This window comes from Mirounga angustirostris, unplaced genomic scaffold (genome assembly GCF_029215605.1).
Source record: "Mirounga angustirostris isolate CCGP_5_RB_7025 unplaced genomic scaffold, mMirAng1.0.hap1 SCAF_15, whole genome shotgun sequence".
Lineage (NCBI taxonomy): Eukaryota > Metazoa > Chordata > Mammalia > Carnivora > Phocidae > Mirounga > Mirounga angustirostris.
In genome coordinates, this window is record NW_026991723.1 from 62,604,496 (window position 1) to 62,629,068 (window position 24,573).

Here is a 24,573-nt window from a genome sequence, read left to right on the forward strand (position 1 = left end):
CTCGCGGAGCGAAGCACACCCCGCTGCAGGCTAATTCCCCTCGCCTCTTCGCTGCCAGATGACACGCTCAGAGAATGGCTCTGTCCTAGCAGTGATTGTCTGTGATTTGTGGGTCAGGAGCTGCCACGGGAAAAGTATCTAATTCCACTTTCACACACTTGTGGTGTCAGCAACCCAAATACAGAAAGCTATTTTGGCCACATTTTAACTATTCGACTTAAAGGCAACAGCACAGAAAAAGAAAGCCCACCTGTTGAAACCAACGAAGAAATCTCCTAAGTCATTTCTGGGCTTAATCATACTGAATTCACCTCCCCTAACATCCCATAAGGTTTGTTGTTCCAAGAGACTATGAGGCTTCCAAGTCCGATACGTACTGCACATTCCAGCCGGAGAGGACTTTCAAAGACACAGATTTCTTCCCTTTAAGGTGATTTTTCAAATTGTCATCAGAGAGATTTTTCTAAAACATAGCTCATTTATCCCATAGATACATATTCAGTTGCAATTAAGTGCCAGGCACTTTTCTGGGTATGTTAAGTGATCAAGGCAGGCAAGTATCTGCGTTTGTCCAGACAGAGGAGACAATGTCACTAAAGGAAACAAACCAGATTATTTCAGATCACTGCTTAGTCATTGAATCCAAGTGGGTCTTGGGATAGAAAGTGACATGCATTGGGGGGAAACTTAGGTGGAAAGTCACATCTGACCCAAGGCCTTAGAGACAAGAGGGGAACGGATTATGCCAAGATCTGAGAGAAGAGCATTCCAGACAATGGAAAGAAGAGATCCAGAAGGTAGAAATGAGTGTGGCTCTTTGAAGAACACAAAGAAGGCCCAGGAGGCTAGCAGGTGGTGTGAAAGGGGGGGAAAGTGGTCGAGCTGACGCAGGAGAAGTGAAGCAGGCGCCGGGGTGGCAGTGGGAGAAGAGAATAGACATGTGTGCTCAAGACAGTTTGAAGGTAGAGCTCCCAGTACTCTCCAATGGATTTGACCTGGGGAAATTGGAAAAAAAAAAAATAACCAAGGATGATTCTGGGCTTAGGGTTTGAGCAACTGAGTGGATGGCAGTGCCATTTTGAATGAGGGCAATGAAAGAAAGTAAGCTGGGAGAAAAATAAGCATTTTTATTTGACTATGTTACAAGTATCCACTAGGCATTCAAGTGAAACGTCAAGTCAATAGCTGGATACACAAATCCAGAGGGAAATAGGAAGTTTGGGCTAACTATATAAATTTAAGCGTCACTGCCATAGATCCCTGTTATTTGAAACCATGGGATTCATAAGGAAGAGAAGAGCCTAGGGCACTCCAATGTCCAGAGGTTCAGTGGTGGAGGAGGGACCAGCAAATGATAGTAAGAGACAGTGGCCAGTGGTGGGAGGAAGACAAGGAAACTGTCACATAATGAGCCAGAAGAAAATGACCAAGAAAAAGGGAGCAATTCACTGCATCAGATTTTGCTAAACAGTTTACTTTAAAAAGAGAGAGAGCGAGAGAGAAATGACCCATGGATTTGGCAAAATGGAAGTCACCGGTGACCTTGAGAGTTACAGTTTCAATGGAATGGTGGGTTGAAAAGAGGAATGAGATCTTGTCCTATCATTACCACTTTCCCATTTGAAACTCATTAGCGGTTCTTGTCCTGCCCATAAACGGATAAAGGCTGCATTCCTTTCCATAAAAGTAACTTCCTGACATGGAACTCTATAGAGGAAGTCAGTAATTGTCAGGGTTCTTAGCTGCAAACAGAATCCACTTTACTTTATGTGAGCAGAAAGGGATTTATTTATATCCATTAGGTATCTCACAGAATACCAATATTCAAGAACTAGGCTTGAATCCCATTATAATCAGAAATAACAAATATGGAGCCACATTGTCAGGACAAAGTTCCCACTGTTCCATAGGACTGTTCTAGTATGAATGGACCTAGAAGCTCCACCACAGTTGCCCCAGAAGAAGCATATGCCCCCAGCACCATTCCTGTCAGAAGAACCAATCTGCCCACACAGTCAACACCTCCTGTTGTTCATTTCAGCCTCCTGTTGGCAGATCTTTGGCCACATGTAGATCCTGTAACTACAAAGGAGTCTGTGGAATCTACAATGTCTATGGCACCTTCCAACATCTATTTCTCCTTCTTTTGGGGGTGTATTTCATCCTGATTTTTGTTAACCTCGTACTACCCTGGATTTGGAGGAAGCTGCCTCTAGTCTCAACTTTTGGGTCATGCTTGTGATTGGTCTGTGGCAATGAGCATAGCTTCCACTTCCAGCCACAGATATAAATTCAGGAATGAATATATGACCTACCCAACTCAGGCTGGTTAAATGAAGTAGACATTTGCTGGAGGCTTCTATAAAAGAAACTACCTTAATCTTCCAAGAGAGCTCCCAGAAATAATCTTCTCTCTCTATTCTTGAACGAAAGGCTTACCTTCAAGGAAGAACATATCCTGGGGGGAGTGAGTTGACAACCATCTTTTGGCTAGAGAGGCACCAGCCTAGAATGAAGCTGATCCTGCAGAAGCAGAGGAGAAACACAGAGAGAAGGCAGACTTTAAGAACATTCTTGGGCCACTGAAACAAACCAATTCTGAAATCTGCCCTACTCCTGGACTTTCCAGTTCCATAAATGAATAAATCCCTTTTAATGTTTAAGCAAGTTTGAACTGATTTTGATTAGGGGCAATGAAATGCTTTATAATTGATTCAGACTCCAATCTACCTCTTGGGGCTCATTTCTTAACATTTTTCATATCTAGGCACATCAGCTCATTTACTTTAAACCACCAGAATTCTGTTAAGACTGGTCACTCTATCTGGATGCCCTTCCTTCCTTTACTCCTTTACTGCCTGCCTACTTCCTCCTTACACTTAAACATAGCTAGAATGTCACCTCCTCCCTGAAGCCTTTCTGGATTTCCCTTAACTTGCTCTATCATAGTATGCATCACTGTCTGGCCAGTATTATGGTAACTCTTAAAGACATGTGCCCCTACATTAGCTCATAAGCTCTCTGAGAACCAGAACAGTCTCTTTGTCCTTAATGCCTTTCAAAGGCTGGCACTGTCCTTGTATTCATTAAGTATTTGTTAACTTTCCGGTGATTCCCAAAACTATGTGGGCAGTGAAGATTTCCTGTGTTGTGGTCTTATAGATTCATGTGCTGAGACAGCCTTGCAGAAATGTTCTAGTCAATCTCCAGAGAACAAAGTGGTCCTTGATGAGAGCTCCTCCTGGAACCACCTAATCACCGTCTCATTTTCCTAGGAGAGAAGTGAAGCCCAGAGAAGGGAAGGTCATGGGCAGTCGAGGCAGAGTTCAGTCTTGAAACTGGTGTTGCCTAATTCACCATTCATTCTGCAGCAACAAGCTGCTTCTTTCCTATAGGCCCTGAGAGCCGAGGGGGAGCGGCACTGACCATCATCCTGGATATCTCCGGTGTCTGTGGTCTGCCCCTTTGCCATGGCCATCTTTCAAGAGCCCTTCTGCTCTCCACCTCCCTCGCAGCTAAGTGGAGAAGGCACAGATGGAAACTACATGTAAAGGGGACGATTCTCTCTCTCCTGTCTTTCCTTTGACGGGAAGGGAAAGACCTTATTCCTCTTAAAGGAATTTCTTTTTTTCCCCCCCTTGCTTTATTGAGAAATAATTGGCAAATAAAAATTGTATATATTGAAGGAGCACAATGTGATGATATGATATATGTATATGCTGCAAAATGATTACCACAATCAAGCTAATTAACAGACCTGTTACCTCACATCATTGCCATTTTTTTTATGTGTGGAAAGGACACTTAAGATTTTACTCTCTTAGCAAATTTCAAGTATGCAATACAGTATTATTCACTATAGTCACCATGCTGTACATTAAATCCCCAGATCTTAATCGGGCCACCTGGGTGGACGAGTCAGTTAAGCATTTGACTCTTGGCTTCGGCTCAGGTCGTGATCTCAGGGTCGTGAGATAGAGCCCCACCCTGGGCTCTGTGCTCAGCGCAGAGTCTGCTTGTCCCTCTCCCTCCCCCTCTGCCTTTCCCCCCATTCTCTCTCTCTCTCTCTAAAATAAAAAAAAATTTTTTTAAGCCACAAATCTTGATGGTCTTATAATTGGAAGTTTGTGACCTTTAACTGTTGAAGGAAGTCATCGAGAGGATATAACCACTGGTAATGGACACAGGTAATTGGAGGCTGTGTGGAGGCTCCAATGTGTGGAGGCTCCCACACATTGACCATTTTCAAGGTCACAGCCTCAAGAGAAAAATGTGTTGTTGGGACGATCTGGACGATATACCTGACTAAACCTTGTTAAGGCCTCTATGTAAACTTTAAGATTCTTACGGGCTGGTGTAGAGATCTACTCATCTCATAGCCATCCAACACAAGCCTCGTGCGTAAGTTCCCTTGCTTATTAAAACTGACCACCATTTCCATGTTTCCCTCAACCGCCAGTCCCTGACTACCACCATTCTAATCTCTGTTTCTGTGAGTTCAACATTTTTTAGATTCCATGTATAAGTAAGACCCTACATTGTCTCTTTGCTTGGCTTATTCTACTTAGCATAATGTCCTCCAGGTTCATCCTTGTCCCAAATAGCAGGATTTCCTTCTTTTCTATGGCTGAATAATATTCCATTGTGTGAATATGTGTGTGTGTGTGTGTATCTCGTATTTTCTTTATCCAGTCACCCCCTGATGGATCCTTGGGTTGTTTCCATATCAGAAATTTCTGAGCTTGTATGAAAAGGAGGAGAGATTGAAAGAGGGTAGGATTTTCCCATGACATCTACTGCTTCAGCCACCTCCTCTTGCTCTGGGGCATTTGACCCCTCTGAGAAGCAGCTGCTGGCTGGGGTTAGAAATGGGGGTGAGAATAGTGGCAGAGTAAGCTCCGTGGCCACCCTGGACCCTCCTTCCCAGTCTGGCTCTCTCCTGCCTGGCCCTGTGCACTCTCCTGTCTGACAGGCTTCATTTCCAAGACTCAGGCTGGCAGGTACCTTCCAGGCAAGGGAGCAACATGCCTCAGGGTTCCAGAGGACAGAACACAGGATGGTGCCTCCGGGGGTCAAGGAAGGCTTTAGGAACAAGGTGATGTTGGGGCTCATACTTTAAGGATAAAATGAGTTTGCAAAGTGAGGAAAACATGATGATGGTGCACAGGTGGGAAGATGGTGAAGGACCATCAAGGATCAAGGGTAGATCAGGAACCAATGCAAACGCATAAAGGACTTCATTGGTGGCTCCCCCAAATGATATGTCCATGTCCTAACACCTGGAACCCATGAATCTGACCTTATTTAAAACAGGGGTCTTTGCTGATATAACTAAGTTAAGGATCTCAAGGAGAGTTCCTCCTGGATTATCCTGGATTATTATGACAGGTACCCTTATGAAGGAAAGGCAGAGGGAGATGAGAGACAGGAGAGAAGGGAAAGGCCACAGAGGAGAAGGCCACGTGAAGAAGCAGGCAGAGATCAGAGGGATGCTGCCATGCCCGAGGAACACGTGGAGCCATGAGAAGTGGAAGAGGCAAGGAAGGATTCTCTCCTGGAGCCCTCAGAGGGAGCATGGCCCTGCCAGCCTTGATTTTAGGCTTCCGGCTTCCCCAACTGTGAGAGATGATGTCTCTGGTGTTTTAAGCCACCAGGCGTGTGGTAACTTGTCACAGCAGCCCTCAGAAGCTAATACAGATGACCAGCTGTTCACTGTGTCAGGAATCCGGCGACCCCTCTGTTTCCGCTTTCTATCAGCTATGGATCCAAGCCATGCTACCCTTCACCTTTCTGGCGAAGAAACCAGCCACCTACAGCTAGCCTGGCTTCTCTTCAAGGAAAGCCAGGCTTGTCAGTCAAAACCAGACACCACAGTGAGGAGACCTAGGTTTCTAAAAAGGGCCAGGCTGACATATGCTAATCTACTGATGCGAAGGGGCTCGGTCCCCGGTCCCTGGTCCCCTGGAGGATGAGAGCCACCCTCACCTCTCACTCTGGGACGCGCTGAAACTGGAGGTGTCACTCAACTTGGTGAAATCAGAGAGGGAGAACTGCCCCTTGGGCAAAGGTCTGCAGTGAGGACACCAGACTTGAGAACTGAAGAGAAAACCGTGCGGGGAAAGAGAACCTGAGAGAGAGGAACCCAAGGGCACAAAGTCAGACATCGCCCGGAGGACCTCGGGCCTTTTCTGGCGTGGAATAAAACAAGGAGGAAGTATCTGCATTTTGTAGCTTGATGCGGGATGTCCCTTCCTGGATCTGGGAAAGAGCCTCAGACAATGACCACATTGTCTGGCTGATGGGTCTGCCGAGGCTGGAGGGGTAAGGTGGGGGAAGGGAGTGGCCCTGGGAGCTTCTCTTCTCTGGGACCAAGGGCGCTGTCCTCTGCAGGCATCCATACGCTAGACAAGTCATGTCAGGTGATGACAGCAGCGAAGACCCCCACCCCAGCCAAGCTGGGAGTAAAACCGAGCTACGGAGGAGGGCTTTCAGTCGGGGAGGGCATGATCAGATGTGCTTTTTATAGAGGTTTCACTGTAAGAGCAGTGTGGGAAATGGAGTGCACGGGAAGAAACTGGTGACAGAAGGATCATGTTCCAGAATGTTTAAATCACAGTCCAAGAGAGATGAAGAAGAGCAGACGAAGGCAGTGGTGGTGTGGGCAGAAGCGCTGACTGGGGACTGAGCTGGGAGCTGTGCTGTGAACCAAGATCTGGACAGAAGGCAAGAGGCAGAATTCTCCATCTGATTCCTATTCCCCAAAAACTGGGGCTGTTGGGGGCACCAGGGCTACTCAGGGATCGAGAGACTTGCAGGGCATCTCCACGTTTGAGGCATTTAGTACTTTGTATCAAAAGAAAGAAATGCAAAAACGGGGCCAAGTAAACTGCAATATCCCTGAAATATTTGCTTTTAAAAAAAAATGATGGCTTTTCAACCACATGAACAAAGCAGTTCCTGTTTGTTTACTCTCCAAAGACAATCAGAGAAATCATCAATGAGTTTACTATACCATCAGGGCTCATAAAGCGACAGAATTTTCAGTGGCACACGGAGAGTCTTCTCCCAGGCTTGGCAGGGCCTCACTGAGACTGTGTGCATAACCCTGCTTTGAGATGAGGTTAAAAATAGACACCAGGGGCTTGACACAAATGTGAGGCCTGAGCATGCGGTCCTCGGGAATAAACACTGAGGCCTGGTGGTGGATACTCTGACAGTTGAACCCTGAAAACCTGCCCAAAGAAATAATTAATCCAAAGCTGCTGGCTGGAAAGAGTTAGAAGCCAGCAGGACGGGGCTGAGGAAGTGCTGGAAGCAAAGGGGGAAGAGCCCGGAAGCATTCCCAAGCCCACCAGCTGGCAGGCACGTGGGTAGGGGTAGGGATGTGCTCGGAGGGTTGAAGGAGACAGCCTGGGGCCACTCTCCCCGCCTCTAGCAGACTGTGCCAGAATAAAAGCCTGTTCCATGAGGCCCGGTGCTTCCAGTCGGGTGGCAATTTGTCTCCTGCAGAAAGCACTCTTTTGAGCCCTAAGTCCACTTGAGAGGCCTTTGCTGATTGGGGTTCTGACCTGGGTTCTCTCTTTCTCCTACTCTCCCATCCCTAACTGCTGGTGCATGTCCCATGGAGCAGAATAGAGCAGTGAGAAAAGTGCTGGCTTCAAGGTCACACAGATCTAGCTTCAAATGCATGGGCGCAGCAGTGCCTTATTCTGAGCCTCGGCTTCTCCGCCCGTGAAATGGGAGGGGTAGTACTAATTTTGTAAGGATTTGTTATGAAGAAGAACAGACAATGGCGATGAATGTGCCTTGGGAGCCCCCAAGCACCCCAGGCACAAGCCCAAAGTGAGGTCGTTCTGCTTGTACTTAGCGTGGGGGGCTCCTCCCGGGACAGGACCCAGAGTCAGGGATGCAACCACAGCATCATGACTTGCCACCTAAGCTTCCACAACAGCCACCGCCCCTCCCTGTGACTCAGTGCCATGGGATGTCCTCTACCCTAACTTCTCTTTCTTGGCTGCCCAAAACTACCTGTGTCGCTCCAGCTGGCCCTTGCATGGCCCAATTAGGATCTGTTCTTCCCATCAGCCTGGAGCACCATCCTGAGCCCAGATCTTCAGGCGCCCTTCACCACCACACTTGTCCTACAAGGGCTCTCGCTTGGGCACTGGCTTTGAACACAGCCGGTCTCTAGTGGTTGGAGGAGCAGAATGAGAGAGGAAATATGATCGCAGAGACCTTCCAACAAGTATGCCCCCCGCCCCGCCCCATAAACAAGGCTTTGGGTTCCATCCATGTTGTTCTTCAAAGCCCAGCTAACATGTTTTCCTCCAGAAAGCTCCTTGATATTCCTGATGCTATGAATTCTGAGTCCCATCTGCCCTCTTTAATGGCCCTGAGCACTCTGAGACATACATGATAGTGATGTGAGTTCAAATAGATATCTCCCCCACCATATCGTGAGCTCCTTGATTTACCTACGATTCATCTATGTATCCCTTACAGTGCTGGACATATAGTAGGCACTCAATTACATTTACTGAGTTTATAACAAATGCCCTCATTAAGGTTTTCTATTTACCAAAGGCATCCCCCCACACACAATATTCTGAGTGTTTTACAGCAGAGCTCAGAAAAGTATGGCCCACCATCTCTTTTTGTAATGGAAATTTTATTGGAACACAGCCATGTTTTTTGTTTATTTAGTGTCTATCTCTGCTTTCATGCTACAACAGCAGTGTTGAAAGTTGTGACAGAGACCCACAAGGCCTAAAATATTTACTATCTGACCCTTTGCAAAAATTCTGTTCAACCCTATTTTATAGCAGGCAAGTCTAAGATTTTTTATCTGCAATGCAGGGATAATAACCAGCATCAGAGAGCTGTTGTGAAGATCAGAAAAGGGTAGTGGATGTAAAATTGTTCTGCAGACAGCGTCCACTTTGCCCGCCATACAGGGTCGAGGTAAGGCTTGAAATCTCAAGTGTTGTTGTGGGAAGTATGAAGGTTCACTTGGGGGATAGCCTATCCTATCTAAGCTGACACCTGGGACAGATACAGTGCTGCATAAATACAGAACTCAAATATCTGCCCACAAGGAATCAGATAACCCTGCCCTCCAGGATAGACTCTTCCCATACGGCATGAATTCAGACAGGGCTTTGGCTCCTGCGGAGAATAAAATAGGCCCCTGAATGTTCCTGTTCCTCATTTACGATAAATGCTCTGAGAAGTAAGAACATGCTTTAATTAATGCCATTGGCAGACTTGCATAACTGCTGGTTATAAGAGATAAGAATGATTTTTTTACTTGATTTGACAGAGCTAACATGCAAACCCCAAAATATTTCCAATTAGCCTTCTAGCTAGTTATCAACATGGATCTCACACTTCCTAAGGTGGGCCTCCGAGTCTTGAGGAAGTGGCATGTTTTAAGCTGTAGAGGAAGTGTGGGTGATGGGATAGGCAAGCAGGGGCACGGCCCCACGTTTATATGGAAGGAGACATTTCACTGTGGCTGAGCCCGAAAAAGCGTTCGCCAAGAGGGCAGAGCTGGGGTTCGGATTTGAAGGCCGTGATGCTCCTAGCTGCCTGTTGCCCCTGGGCCAGGATGGTGGGATCTGATTGTGGGGACAGGAAGCACAGCTGCCTTCATCAAACTGAGCTCCCTCAACCACCTTGATGACATATGAAGTCTTGCCCCAGAAAGGGGAAGTCATGCGCGACACTCTCCGAGGGAGTCAGGGGTGGGGATAAGCTGGACCCACTCGGATACCCTCTCCCGGCCTCATGCTGTGTTGGTGCTTCCCTTTACTGCTCATCAGACACCTTGACTGCCACTTGCAAACTAAACGTGGGAAGGAGACGGGGGGTTGTCAACACTGTGTGTGCAGAGGAGGAAACTGAGGACCAGAAATGAAACAGTGCACGTGCCCCCCCCACCCCCAACAGTAGCACATATAGCCGGGAACTTGGATCCCAGCCCTGAAGCTTCGTCTCCACCATGTGACTTATGAGGATGGCCTCCTGGGTCTCCGACCCTGACTGCAAAACTCTGGGTTGGGTCTTCTTATCTGACCACCAGCGGCGAGGCTGAACCTCTGCTCAGGCCAACCTTCCCATCGGAGATACCCCGCCCCCGGCTGCCACCCCCGAAACCTGTCCGGGATCCGGGGTCTTGCCCGGGCTGGGACGAGGGTGAGGTAAGCGAGGCACCCCAGGAGGTGCTCACTCTCAGGGCCGTGCAAGTGCCATCATCTTGTCGTGAGGATTAAATGAAATAAGAAAGTGCTTCGGGCAGAACCTGCCACATAAGCTATAAAAATATTCAATATTATTATTATAATCAGTAGTAGCCGTACTGTTACTCGTAGCATTGAGAGAATCTGTTTCTTCTTCTGCTCGCTGGAGATAAAATTAATTTTTGTCCGTGGAAAGAATGAATACTGTAAAGTTCTCCAAATGTAAGCTTTTGTTCCAGAAGGACTTGTACTACTTTGGGGACACCACTGACCCTGAAAGAGGGACAGTTAACCTTGTCCCATTCCGTGGCCTCAAGTGACCCCCTCCCCTGCCTGGCCTACCTTCCATGCTAAGAAACTTGGCTTCCATGAAGGAGCTAACAGGAACCACTGAAGGGTTTCAAGCTGGAAGTGATATGGCAAATCTGTGCTTGATGAAGATCCCTCTGGTAGTGTGATCTTAGACCAGAGAGGGCCAGAACCAAGGCAGGGAGGCCAGTCAGAGGCAAGTGAACAGTCCTGGCAAGAGACAATGAGGTTTGAAGAAGGTAGTGGTAGTGGGGACGATAAAGGACCGAGCAAGAGAGTGGGGATGAGGAAATGAAATCTGTTCATCACTCCTGGAAAAACAACTGTGAATCAGTGATACCATCTTTATCCCCCAAAGCAAACAGATCCTTCATTAGTGCTAGCAATTGAGAGCTGTGTGAGGTTTGGTACCCACTAGCTGCTAAACATGCATATAAAAGGAAGCACACCATATGCTGTGATGAGTTAATGCCAATTGGCCCCACTCAGATATATACTGCTTTAATTTTAACACTTTATTTGAACAAAAGTCTACTTCTAAGGAAGCTCAGGATTCCCAGAGCTTCTTTCTGCTGGCCATTTGACTTGATTTCTTTCCTCAGTGATGAAATGTAGCTTTCAATAAGTATGGCCAAGATTCAGATGTCAAGTTGATAGAATAAAAAACTTCATGGACAGATGAAATGAGATGCCCTCTGCGGTAGTGAGCTCCCTGTCACTGGGGCATTCAAGAAAAATCTGGATGGCCACTTGATGGAGTTATTGCAGAGAGGATTCAGATATCAGAAGGTGAGTGGAATGGGGATGTTAGACTTGATGACCTTTAAGGTTTTAAAGAACGATGAAATTCTAAGAGGTTGAACCACAAATGTACTTCTTGGCTGATCAGGGGAACCCCATAATCACAGCAGAGTCAGAATGAGGATCTAAGATTTTTCAAGCAAATTCAGAATTTTTAACCCACTTAGGGAAGAAATCTGGACAACCCATCAGCCAAGACAGCTCCAGGACAGAAGAATGGTGATCATCAGAAGAAAAAGTTTCAGTGTCATCCTGTGGAGCCTGGCACAAACAAGGAATTTCTCTTAGGACTAAGAGCTAGAAAAGCACTTTGATCTTCTTTTCTATATAACTGCCCACGTATCTCTTTTCACTTTGGCAGTTAGGAAGCTCAGAACTTAATTTGCACATGAAAAGAACAACTGCATAGACCCTTATAATCTGCTTGTCATCAGTGCTCTCTCCTACCTCACCATCATTCTGGCTTCTTATTTTAATGTATACGTTTCCAAGTCCTAATTTTGTCTTTAATGATAGTTTGCCTTCTAGTGCTTCCTATAAACTTCCTCGACTGCTCTGAGAAAAAAGGAGGGAAATCAACAAGGAAATAAATAATAAACCACCATCTGGGAAACGTTATTGGCTCCCACTGATAAACTGTGGGGAAATAGCAGGGGGAGCATTAGACTGGGGGGCCACTGGAGGTGTCAGCTTTCCTTTGCCACGGTGGGAGCTTGGGGAAGATGCTTCCTGGACTCAGTCTCCCCTTCTGTAAAACAACAGACTAGAGAATGGCCTTGGATTGGGGTTTGGCTCCCAAGATCTCGTTGCCTGCAACTGTCCTGCCAGGGTTACCAAGTGAATCTCCAGGTGCTGCCCCTCCACCAAGTTCAGACCTCCCCTGGACTTTGAGGTCTCTTGCCTGTAGACAGTATCCTAGGCTTTTTATTTATGTATCAAAATAAAAGATGTATATAGTTTCCACTATGTTCTGTACTGTTCTGAATACTTCCATATAGTGATTCATGTAAATTTTGTAATGATTTTATGAGAGTTACTCTTATTATACCCATTTTACAGATATGAAAATTAAGGCCTTAGGGTTTAAATAAATCACTAGTAAATGACAAAGCTATATTCAAAAGCCAGGCAACAAGTCTCTGAGTTCATGCTCTTAACTGTATGTTCCTTCAAATCGAGCCATGACTTTAGCTCAGCTCCCTGACCTCACTGTAATTCCCGACCTGGATTATTAGCTCTCCTGGATTACTGCCCTCTTGCCATCCAATTAAGCATAGACTTGTCTGAGTACCTACTCTGGATCAAGCTCTGTGATGGACTGGGTACAGGCATGAATCCAATATGGTTTCATCCAATGGGCGCCGTCTATTTGAGGACTGGAGTCAAACATATATCCCACCCACTAGAATCCAAAGAGGAATTAAATGCTGTGTGGAAGTTCACACAATGGCTATGTCAATGGGACTTCCACTGTGGGAGATGACAGTGGAAGCGGGTGGGGAAGAGCATCGCAGGCAGAAGGAAAAGCATGAGCAAGTCCCAGAGGCATGAAAATATATGGTACATGTCAAAGGGTCTGGCTCTTGGCTTTCTCTCCAGTCTGGTCCTGCATCACCCTTCCCATTCAGCTGTTATACATATTTGTTGAGTGCCAACCATGAGTCAGGCACTGTTCTAGGTGCTGAGGATACAGCAATCAAAAATGTAGCTTTAATCATGACCCTCACAAGCTAGTGGAGAGACACAATTCATTGACAAATAAAAATGATATGCCAGGTGGTGATAGGTGTGATCAAGAACAACATGTAGAGTAGTGGAACAGAGAGCGAGGGAAGGCCACTGTCATAGGAAAAGTACAGTCCAATGCTTTACCCCTAGGCTCTACCCCCTGTCATAGGAAGAGTGAGCAGAGAAGGCCCCTTCAGAAACATTTTAGTGCAAACCCAGAGGAAATGAAGGAGTGAGCTATGAAGATATCTGGTATGAGGGTGGTTAGGTAGAAGGGAGAAAAAAATGCAGGTGCCCAGAAAATGCACTATGTTTGCCATTTTGGAGGAACAGCAAGATGAGGCCAGGGGGAGGGGGAAGAGGGAAGAAATGAGATCTGAGCTGTAGTAGGGGCTCTAGACTATGTGTGATCTTATTTATGAGAAGAAGGACTTAGGATTTTGCTCCCAGTGCAGTAGGAAGCCATCGTGAAGCTGTTGTTGGGCCAGACCATGAGAGTCCTGTGAGGCTTTCTAAATGTCTGGGAAAACCAAGTTCTGTCCTACCTCAGGGCCTTTACCCATACTGTGCCTTCTGCCAGGAATGCCCCCTCCATCGCCATCTCTTTGCTGAGCTATTTCCTACTCCCCTAAAGGCGGTCCTTCAGGGAAGCTGCTCCTAACCCTCCTAAACAAATTAGATTCTCCTGCTAAACAACCTCACCATCCTATACTTCCCTTTTGTGGCACTTAACAAAACTACCATGACATAATATAAACCAATACATAACATAACTTTCATTTTCTACTGTTTTTTCCACTGAAGGGAGAGCTCCATGAGGTGAGACTTTGTGTCTTTCCTCTCTACCTCTGGATCTTCAGTACACTGTACAGGGTCTAATTCTTACGAAATGCTCAGTATTTGTTGAATGAATGCAAGAATAAATGAAGTGAAAGGAAAGGATAAGAAGGCAGGTTGGAGGCTCTAACTCTGCCCTGGAAAAGCAATATTGGCCTGTAACAGGCCACAAAGAAAGCATATGAGGGGTGCAAGTCAAGGTACACTTAGGTTAAGCCCCTGATGACTATGGGCAGGAGAGATTGAAAGGTAGTGAGACTAGGGTCAGAGAGAATGGAAAGCAATTTTTAAAACTGTTTGGTGGACTCCCTGCCCTATATAAAATGTTCATATTAAAACAGAAAAAACTGGGGTGCCTGGGTGGTTCAATCAGTTAAGCATCTGCCTTCAGCTTAGGTCATGATCCCGAGGTCCTCAGATTGAGCCCCGCATCCAGCTTCCTGCTCAGAGTGGAGTCTGTTTCTCCCTCTGCCCCTCCCCCACCCCCATTGTATTCTCTTCCTCTCTCTCTCTCTCTCTCAGATAAATAAAATATTTTTTTAAAATGCATGCTTTCATGAATTTGAGGAGCCACAAAAGTCTCAAGGTATATCCTTGGGATGTTGCTCAAGACGGTGATAATCATCAGCTAACATGTGACCAAACAACAACAACAAATGCCAAGTAGCATAAATCATATTATATGGGAGTCAGGAGAACTGGGTTTTCTCATTCACTCATTCATTCATTCATTGTTCATGCAATAAATACCGGCTATTGACCATAAATTAAGGGTTAGACCCTGTGGTAGGCATTGGGTTTAGATTCTGTTTGTTACCTATTAAGTATACAAACTTGGACAAGTCATTTAACCTCACTAAGAGAAAAGAAACCTTCATTTATAAGGGAATGGCCTTCCTTATTAAAGGAAAATACAAAGCCCTCTAGTACATGAACGGGGTCTCCACACAGGAAGAGATGATGTAATAAAAGGTCTTAATTCTGTCCCTTCGAGTTTCCTTTCCCCCTTGAAGTTCTCACTTTGATTTTGGCTGGCACACCCAAAAAAGTCTGTAATGATTGTCATCATCTGTTTCATTGACTAGAAAAAAATCTTCCTTTTCCTTAAAGTCCATATCAAACACCAAGGCTCTTGAAACCTTCCTTGGCTCCCTACTTCCTAGGCAAAATGAGTCTCTCCCATCCTGCCCTGCCTTGAACACTAGCTCATCGAGTGTTTTGCAGCTTACTACTCCATGTGATGCAGCTGAGTTCACCAAGAACTTTTTTTCCTGCCGCGCCCCCCCCCCACCCTGTTTCCCCAGCCTTTGGCTGAGTGTCTGGCCCAGAGCACATTCTCTAGTTAAATGGATAAAAAGTGACCAGGCCAGCAGAAGAGTTGACAAACAACACAGTGGTAGAATGAAGTCCAAAAAGACTTGCTAAGACCCAGAAAGAAGAGACTAAACCAGCTAGGAACATCAATGACTACTCACTGAAGCACTGAGAGACCATGGGACATTGTGGGTTGGGGTCAATACTTCCCTGTTGGAGAAGACAAAATGGCAGTCAAGTATTTATTTTCTTTAACAAAATTACATGGTAGCCCATACCTTTGCAATTTAGAGGCTGATGTAAACTTGGGAAAGTCATTTAACCTCTCTGTATAAGGAGGAAAAGATGCTGATGGCTTACTGAGCTGTCTGTGTGGGCATGTGGCCAGGTCTCCAGATGGGAGTTTAAGTCCGCAGTGACACACCCTTGAAGCCTTGATGCCTTGGGCATTACACCTTAGGATTGCTGATACCTTTTCTAATAAAATGTAAATAATTAAGGGACAAGTACAAGATACAAATTTTTAAGTATAGCAGTTGTTCCAGATATATCAAAGCTATGTATCTCACTACATAGCTTTCACTTTGCCTAAAAAATGAACTTCTGTTTGTTGAGTACTATGATGTCTGTGAGTACTACAACATGGTGCTAAGTGTTTTATATGTATTACATAATACAAAACTAATGTAGCAAAATGAGGGAAGTTGTTTTTATATTCCCCCTTAGGACACCTCTCAGGGAGTCAAACTTGAACATGACTGCAAGCAATACTTTGATAGACCATGTGAGTGAAAGATGAGACCCCCAAAAACATACTGACATAATAAGGGACAAGTGCCAAAGTTCCTTCTGATAGACAGTTGGATGTCCACTTAATGGCAGGGCTTTTGAACTACTGGGTAGCAAGATGCCTGTGGGACTGGCATGACTGCAACAGTGTGCAAGTTTGGGGCAGAACTGAATTGTTCAGAAATAATAGAGCAGAGGCTAAGGACAGTGTTCTGGAGGGATCCTAGGGATTGCAAAAACCCACTGTGACACATGTAATGAAACCTTCTCCATCTCCCCTGGAAAATCACCAGAAAATTCTTCCTTATTCCCCAATGCTCTTGGGTCATGAAGATTACTTCACAGGGTAGAAAGAAAATCTGAGGTCAGCAAAGTCAGCAGACATAGAGGAACAGCCATAAATCTGGGTTACATTTAACCCACAACCCCATGAGACAAAAAGCATTACCTTCATCTTACTGGTGAGGAAACAGGCTGGTATAGGTTAACAACCTTGTCCGATATGCACGGCTAACAGTGGCTGGACAGCCATTGCACACAGATCTGCTTCATCCCAACACCTGTCATTTTAGCCCCAGGAGACACCTCCTTCTGTGATTCTATGACTGTTTCCTGCCTATCAAAAAGTTTGATAAGTTGGATGATTGCTCTCCCTCATTATATTTTAAGCCACATTAATGATCGGAGAAATATTTGCACGTGGAATAGAAGAAGAGGAATGTTTCCAGCCATGGGGTATAAATAGCCCACTGATCTCCCGTCTTCAGAAAGGGACCAGAAGTGGAACTACAGCAGGAGGAGTGATTGCCTGTGAGGGAGGGGAGCAGCCTTTTGCACACATGGGCACACGCTGCCGAAAATGAGACTTGCGTTATCACTGCCATAGTCTCGACAAACGCCCACCATGGAATGACATCACTGCCAAAGCCCAATTAGCTCAAAGAAGACCCTGGCACTGGATGATGTTCCTTCAAGATGGCATGAAATTCCAAATATAAATTGGGTCCGCACTGGGCGATGATTCAAGGAATCGTATTGGCCAGTTCACAGGACAGCTTGGCAACTAGAAATCCTTTAAACAGGCTTTTGAAACTGTATCACCCCCTGAAAAGACAGAGGTATAATTATACCCAGATCCTTCAGTAAAAATCTAGAAAAAGAAATGCAGAGGTTCTCTGTCCATGGCGTGATTATATCATAAATTATAGAAAATATGGAGGAAAAGTTTATCAAGATGCATCATCTTCTGGAGTTACTTTGTCTTTTCAGAAAAACAATTATTAAACATTTAAAATAGCAAAACTTCCTCACAGCTTATAACTCTTTACAATGTGCTGCATGCTTTCATGTACTTCATCTGATCGTACCCTCCCAACAGCTTGATGCAATTATTGTTGCTATTTTACAGATGAAAACCTAAAGTGTAAAGAGGGATCTGTTAAGGAGTGTTTGAGAGCAGGGATTTTGTATCGCTCTTTTTTGTGCCATCAGCTTGGTTTTTAGGGCCTGACATCTCACAGGGTTACTGTAAATGTGAAGGGAATGGAATACACTGGAATAGAACTAGTGACTCGCCCACGCCAACTCCCAGCTCAGTGTCTGTTTCTACAGGATGTGCAGCCAAATCATTCAACCAAATGTGGACCATACACCTGTGTTATGTCTGGGCATGTAGAAGACACTAGAGAGCCTGAAGAGCATGGGCGAAGGCCAGGTGTAACAGAAGCCTAAGACACAGTCCCTGTGAGAGACTGAATATACAAATGGACAATGGCCAGATGTATATAAAAACAGGACTCTGACCCACAATCTGCAGCCATCGGTCCAGGAAGACAATCCACTATCTACAACGGACATTCAAGGAAGCCAAACAATGACTCCTATAGCAATCAGCTCCAAACAGTGGAAACTGATGAATCATTGACAGGTTCCCTCTTTGTTCTGGTGTCCAACTTAGGACCAAACAAAGAAAACCAAATATGCACTCCTAATCACTCACATAGAATGCTCTGCTTCTCGTTAGCCTGCCTCTGGCTTCTCTATGCCAATGGCCTCCAGTCAGGGCACACATGAAGCGTTCCCTTTTTCCCACTATAAAGCTTTCCTATGCCCCTGCCTGCCTTTGAATCTCCACCCAACCCAAGAGAGGGTGGCTGACTCCCTTAGTATAGCAAACTCTGCCTAAATAGCCTTTGCTTATTCTCATTTGGATGGTCTTTGTTTACTTCGACATCTGTGTTTAAGGAACTTATACTACAGTGAGGAGAGGAAAAAGAACAAGATATATAGGAAATAATAAAATGATAATATAAAACAATGCCAAAATGAGTGGTCAACTACCTGGAAAAAATAAGGATTTTTAAGTACTAGCAGTACAAAGAAATAAGTGATAATTGCCTGGGGGAAGTGCTCCATTACCAAGGTTGATTTGTCTCTGATGAGCCGGGGAGGAGGTAGCCTGGGTGGACAGGGTGTGAGGAGTACATGGTCATGAGATGTCACAGAGATGACCAAGCTTCCCAAAATGCAACCAACTACTACACTTATTTATAGATCCATAAAGCATCCAAAAGGCTATGGATAACTCTCTCGACACTTGGAAGTACTGGATAAAAATTGAGAGATTGGGGGGGCAACTTCTTCCAGTTGAAAGGTATGACCTTGAAAGACAAGTAACTGTAGATGGTGAACATTTGGCTACATAAGAGGATTGTGAGAGTCTGTTCAGGACTGTGGTTGACAATGGGCTTTTGGAAAGGTATGGGGAAATCCTATCAGAGCCACAAGATTCTTCATCAACCTAATAAGACATTATTTTACACAATACTTTTTGAACAGTTAAACTATGCCAAGTATTCTTCAAAGAGCTAGAAATACAACAATGGATACCGTTGTCTGTGCCCTCACAGCCCTTACAATCACTTGCTTTAAGTTAAAATTTAAAGGTAAAAGAATAAAAATGCTAGGAAAATTCTAAACCAGATCTTAATACAGTTTTATACAGAAGATATAGGAAGTATCCAATAGTGCTAAGAATCCAATAGGAAAGGCTATCCATATATCCTCAGATAACTGCATACTAATGCCCAGAGTATGGACATAAAGCCACCCTAAAATGTTAATACTGACTAGGAAGTATGTAGAAATTAATAGGACTTGTGCATCAGTCCTGGTATCAACAGGCTTTAAACTTCCTCCCATCCTTCCCATCCTCCAAAAGCCATCAGAATAGTTTCTTAAGTCTGACATACTTGTGATCATATAATTCTCCAGCTCAAAACACGGTAGTGACTCCCCATTACCCAATGCATGGTTTTGAAGGCCCTCTATTGTCTTTTAAATTAATTAATTAATTTTTTCATGATTTCATTTTTTTCAATAAGCCAGCATATAGTACATCATTAGTTTTTGATGTAGTGTTCAGTGTAGTGCATATAACACCCAGTGCTCATCACCACATGTGCCCTCCTTAATACCCATCCCCTGGTTACTCCATCCCCCCACACCCCTCCTTTCTGTAACCCTCAGTTCGGTTCCCAGAGTCCAGAGTCTCTCAAGGCCCTCTATTGTATTATGTTGCCTCAATAAATCTTCTAATGCAGTCTTCAAAAACCTTTCCCCAAAAGATCCCTTGTTCTAGTCACTCTAGATCTGTGTTGTCCCAATGGCAACCTCTGGCCACATGTGACTATTTACAATTAAATTTATTAAAATTCAGTTCCTCAGTTGCACCAGCCACATTTAAAGTGCTCAATGGCCATATTTGGCTAGTGGCCACCCTATTGAACACCACAGATATAGAACATTTCTGTCACCATAGAAAGTTCTATCAGACAGCACTCTACTAGACTAAGGAATCTCTGAATACATTCTCTGTGCCTTTAGTCATTGTGGTCCTTCTTTGCCATTCCCCATCTCTACCTATAAAAATTCTAGCCATCATTACATTTTCAGTTCAAGTGGCACTTCCTTCAGGAAGCTTTCCAGAGTAAAAATTAATCGGCTGTCCTCTGTGTTCCTTTGAGTTACTTGGGACTACTCTTCATCACTAGTCATACTTTGCTTTGACTAAGGTCCTCGTGTAAGTAAATATTTCCTCCATCAGCAGAAATTTTTTAGAGCTTTGTATCTGGTAGTGTCTTACACATATAGTTAAGGACCAAAACACTTCTGGCTTTCTGTTGAATCCTGGCGGAACTGGCTCCTGATCAAAACGAAGCAATGGGAGGTAGGATGACAATACACAAAGGAAGGAATGTGTGGTAGGCAAAATAATGACACCCCAAACGATGGTCATGTCCTAATCTCCAGAACCTGTGAATATATTAGTTTACATGGCAGGAGGGGAATTAAGGTTGTTAAACAGCTGACTTTAAGATAGGGAGAGCAGCCTGGATTATCCAGGAGGGCCCAGTGTAATCACTTTTCCAATATAAAAGTAGAAGAGGGAGAGGAGAGGGAGAGCCAGAGAGATGGCAATGTGAGGGCTTGGCCTAAAACTCCTGGTTCTGAAAATGAAGGAAGGGGGTCATGAGCCAAGGAATGCCGGTGGCCTCTAGAAGCTAGAAATGGATTCTGCCTAGAACCTCTGGAAGGAATGTAGCCCTGTTGATACTTTGATTTTAACCCAGTGAGACACATTTTGGACGTCTGACTTCCAGAACTCTAAGATAATAAATTTGTATTTGTTTAAGCCACTAACTTTGTGGAAATTTGTTACAGCAGCAATAGGAAACTGATACAGAGTGGCAAAGGAGTATTACAAATCAAGGCTCATGATTCCTGCATGGATCAAAAACTGACAATATTTGTATCCTTCCTCTAGCACTTTACCTCCATACATTTGTCCTAATAATCAGAATTCTCATTCTATATCAGGATGTTCATTGACAGCATTATTTGTTCCAGTAAAAAGTTCAGTAAGAAGGGATTGATAGCCATTCACATAACACATTATGTGGCCATTAAAAAACATTACATCTTTGAAAATGATTATGTGACATGGGAAGAGCTGATAGTCAAGTTTAAAAGGCAGGATACGAAACAATATATGATCCCAATTTATGAAAGTTAAAGGAAATACACCAAAATGTTAATGATGGATTAAAAAAAATTAATGTTCACGATGGTTATCTTTGTGGGATAAAATTAAGAAAGTTTTGGTTTTCCCTTTACACATTTCTGTGTCTTCCAGGTGTTCTATAATGAGCATGAATTACTTTTATAATCAGAAAAATAAACAATGTTTTTTTCATGTAAAGCAAGCCCCTCAGGTAACAAGAACCACAAAATTAATCATGCCTTTGACCAAGTAATCGCATTCATGAAAATATATCCTAAGGAAAGAATTCAAAACAAGAAAAAAAAATCTTTTAAGTAAAAAGGCAATGTTTTATAGCAATGTTTCTTATAATAGTTTAAAATTGGAAGCAACCTGAATATCCAGCAATTTAATTATGATAAAGCAAATTGTAATATATTTGCTTGATAGAATATTGGGAACTCATAAAAATAATGAATACAAACATTACCTAGAAATACAGGCATTACAGAATAACACAAAGCAAAAAACTCAAGGACAAAACACAAAATATCTAGATTATAATAACTCCACTTAACATGGATAAAGATGGGAAGAAGAGGTAGAAATTATAAATCATTGCTATGTTGAATGGAATTCTGAGAGTAATCTGTATAAAGTTGTTTTGATAACAAACACAACTATCTGATAAAGACTCACACCAGCATGTAAATCAAGAAACCTGAGAGTGACAGACACGTTAAGAATGTGGAATGATAATGGATGCAGCAGAAATGGGAGCAACACCTGTGAGACCGGGCACCAGAGATCACCCACATGGGGACATGTGTTTTCATTGCTCTATCCAGCAAATATTCATTGAACCCCACATGTGAGTAAAACTGTAGTGAAAAACAAGGGAATAACAAACACCAAATTTAGCGTTTGAGTTACTCTTGGGGAATTAGGGTTCTACCAAGGAGGGGAACACAGAGAGTTTCACAGGGGATCCGTCATCTCTTAAATTATTTCTTAAATTGGATGCATGGATGTTCTTTTTATGATTCTTCTGATAAATCACAAGTGCTTACAACAGTGCTTGGCATATATTGGCTCACACAGAAACTATTTGTAGAAAGAAACTTTTCGGAACATCTGGGTGGCTTAATGGGTTAAGCATCTGACTCTTGATTTTGGCTCAGGTCATGATCTTGGGGTGGTGAGATGGAGCCCCACACTGAGCTCTGTGTTCAGTGTGGAGTCTGCTTGTCCCTCTCTCTCTCCCCCGCTGCCCCCCCCCCCAGTCATGCAGGCGCTCTCTCTCTCTCTCTCAAATAAATAAATAAATAAAATCTTGAAAAAGAAAAGAAACTTTTCAGTGGCTCTGTAAATAAAGCTCAAACTCTTTAATATGGCATACAGAGCTATTCAGGCACTGACTTGTACCTAATTTATCAACACCTATGACTTCCCCCCAATCTACAATCACTCCTGTTCATTTTTTGCTAAACATATAGGACTTTTTGGTGCCTCTGAGACTTTGTCCAGTTGCTTTTTTTTTTTTCTTTCTGGAATGTTCTGCTTCACCTAGATATCTCCTAATCTCAAGACCAAGTTATGCCATACCAGCTTTGCAAAACCTTGCTGATCTCCCTAATTGTCTCTCCTCTATATTCCCGCAGGGTTTTCCTTATTTGTGCATTGGAACCTGACTTGCTCTAATCTATTATAATCTCTCACATTTTTGCTTTATTGCTTACAAAGTACTCTTAGCTCCATTTTACTCGCAGTAACATTGTGAGTTAGTCTCCATGAGCCCACTTAACAGATGCACGAGCTTCCAAAGGAAGAGCAGAACTTAAACACAGGTCTTCAGATTCACGTGGTCCCTGAAGGGACAGGGCTGCCGGGGCAAGAGAGGGCAGGAAGGGGCTGAGGGGATGAAGCTGCATCTCTAACCACACACGCAACGTTTGTAAGATGAGAAAGGACATTTCGCAAGAATTAAGATGGGCCATGAAGATCAACTCCAGTTTGTTTAAGACACGTAATTTATACCTATCAGAGTAGAAGGTGAAACAGGCTAAAAGAATGACCACAAAATTGAAAGGAAAAAAAAAAGTTTAAATGAATTCAACAGAATGGGCCTTACATCCTACCAGGAAACTTCAAAATAGCAGACTGTCTCCAAAGTAGAAACCTTGTCTTATTTTTCTTTTATTCCAAGTCCCTAGAATAAGGCCCAGCACTAAAAAGGAACTCAGTGCATGTTGAATTAATTAATTAATGTGCTATTGAGAAGCACAATTAGTTTTAGCTTTCCTGAAACTGTTTCCCCTCAGTCACGTGGCCCTTTCAGTTCAGGGGGACTGAACATCAGTTTCTTGTGTGTTTAATAATTCAGATCCCAAAGCTTCTCTAATGCTCAAAACCAAACAAAATATTCACTTGTTTGAATAAGTCAACAAGTATTTAGGCAGTAAAGTGGATTTAGAATGTGTTAGCAGATACCTGCCCTGTCTTTTATACTATCTTTAACATTTAAGACACGCACAATGCCTGATTAGAATACACGAAAAAAATTCTCATGCCCAAAAGTCACAGATCCAATGAGAAGAAAATCTACAAAGCAAGAAGCCTTGACCTGCCATAGAGACGCAGCTCTGATGAAACTAACAGTAATACTGAACAAAAAGACACCATTGAAAAACTCAAGAGCTTTTGAAAGCCTCCCATCAAACACCAACGGCTATCTACTTTATAAGTTGATCATAGAGAACATGTTTTTGGGAAATTGGTCATTGAACAAATCGGCCATTAGAGAATTTATTTTTTGCAAACCTCGAATTGATTCTGGATCCTGGGACTAGGCACTCTGGTGTTTCACAGCCTGGCCTGTTGAGGCAATCCATAGTTCCTGACTGATCATGGTTCTGGGATACACTTCAAGGAAAGAACAGGTCTAGGTTCAAATAAGTCAATTAAAAGGCAATGTGCGCAATAAGAAAGGATTTAAAGGATGTGCCAAAGGGTGGCTATCCTGGAATGGGCTAAGGGTCTTGCCCTAGCTGCCTTCTCTCTGTGTCTCAGTGTATGTTTTCATCTATCAGGGGAGAGGAGAATGTAGACAGCAATCCCTCAGGGAACTAGGGCTGGATTGCTCATATGTGCATTTCCTCTGATGGGTTCTGCCATCCCCAGACACAAATCTCTTCCATTAATTCTCTTATTTCATAAACACTTATCAAGTGTCTATATCCTGTTCTAGGAGCTGGGAATATGATAGTGAACAAGACAGGTAAGGGCTGGGTTCTTACGAAGCTAACGTTGTAGAAGAAAGAAATGATAATAAGAAAATATCAACTTGGCAAAGTTGAAACCCCCCAAAGTCTGTGCTATTGTAGTCAACAAGGTGTTTAATCTTCCTTCCATCTCCCAGCAACATCAGACTAACACTTGCCATTAAACTAGACCAAATAGCAGACCTACTCAAATGCTTAGCAGTCCCTGGAAGAATTTGATTATGAGGGGTGGACA

General features: G+C 43.8%; 1 long non-coding RNA gene across 1 annotated transcript in view; it reads right to left on the reverse strand.

Annotated features, from left to right (window-relative positions):
* Nucleotides 1–2,445: 2,445 nt before the first annotated feature.
* Nucleotides 2,446–24,573, reverse strand: part of LOC123849839 (uncharacterized) — a 141,298-nt gene continuing 119,170 nt past the window's right edge. Inside the window, exon 3 of the long non-coding RNA XR_008506761.2 lies at nucleotides 2,446–2,523. This is a non-coding gene — a long non-coding RNA (uncharacterized LOC123849839). The remainder of the gene's footprint in view (nucleotides 2,524–24,573) is intronic.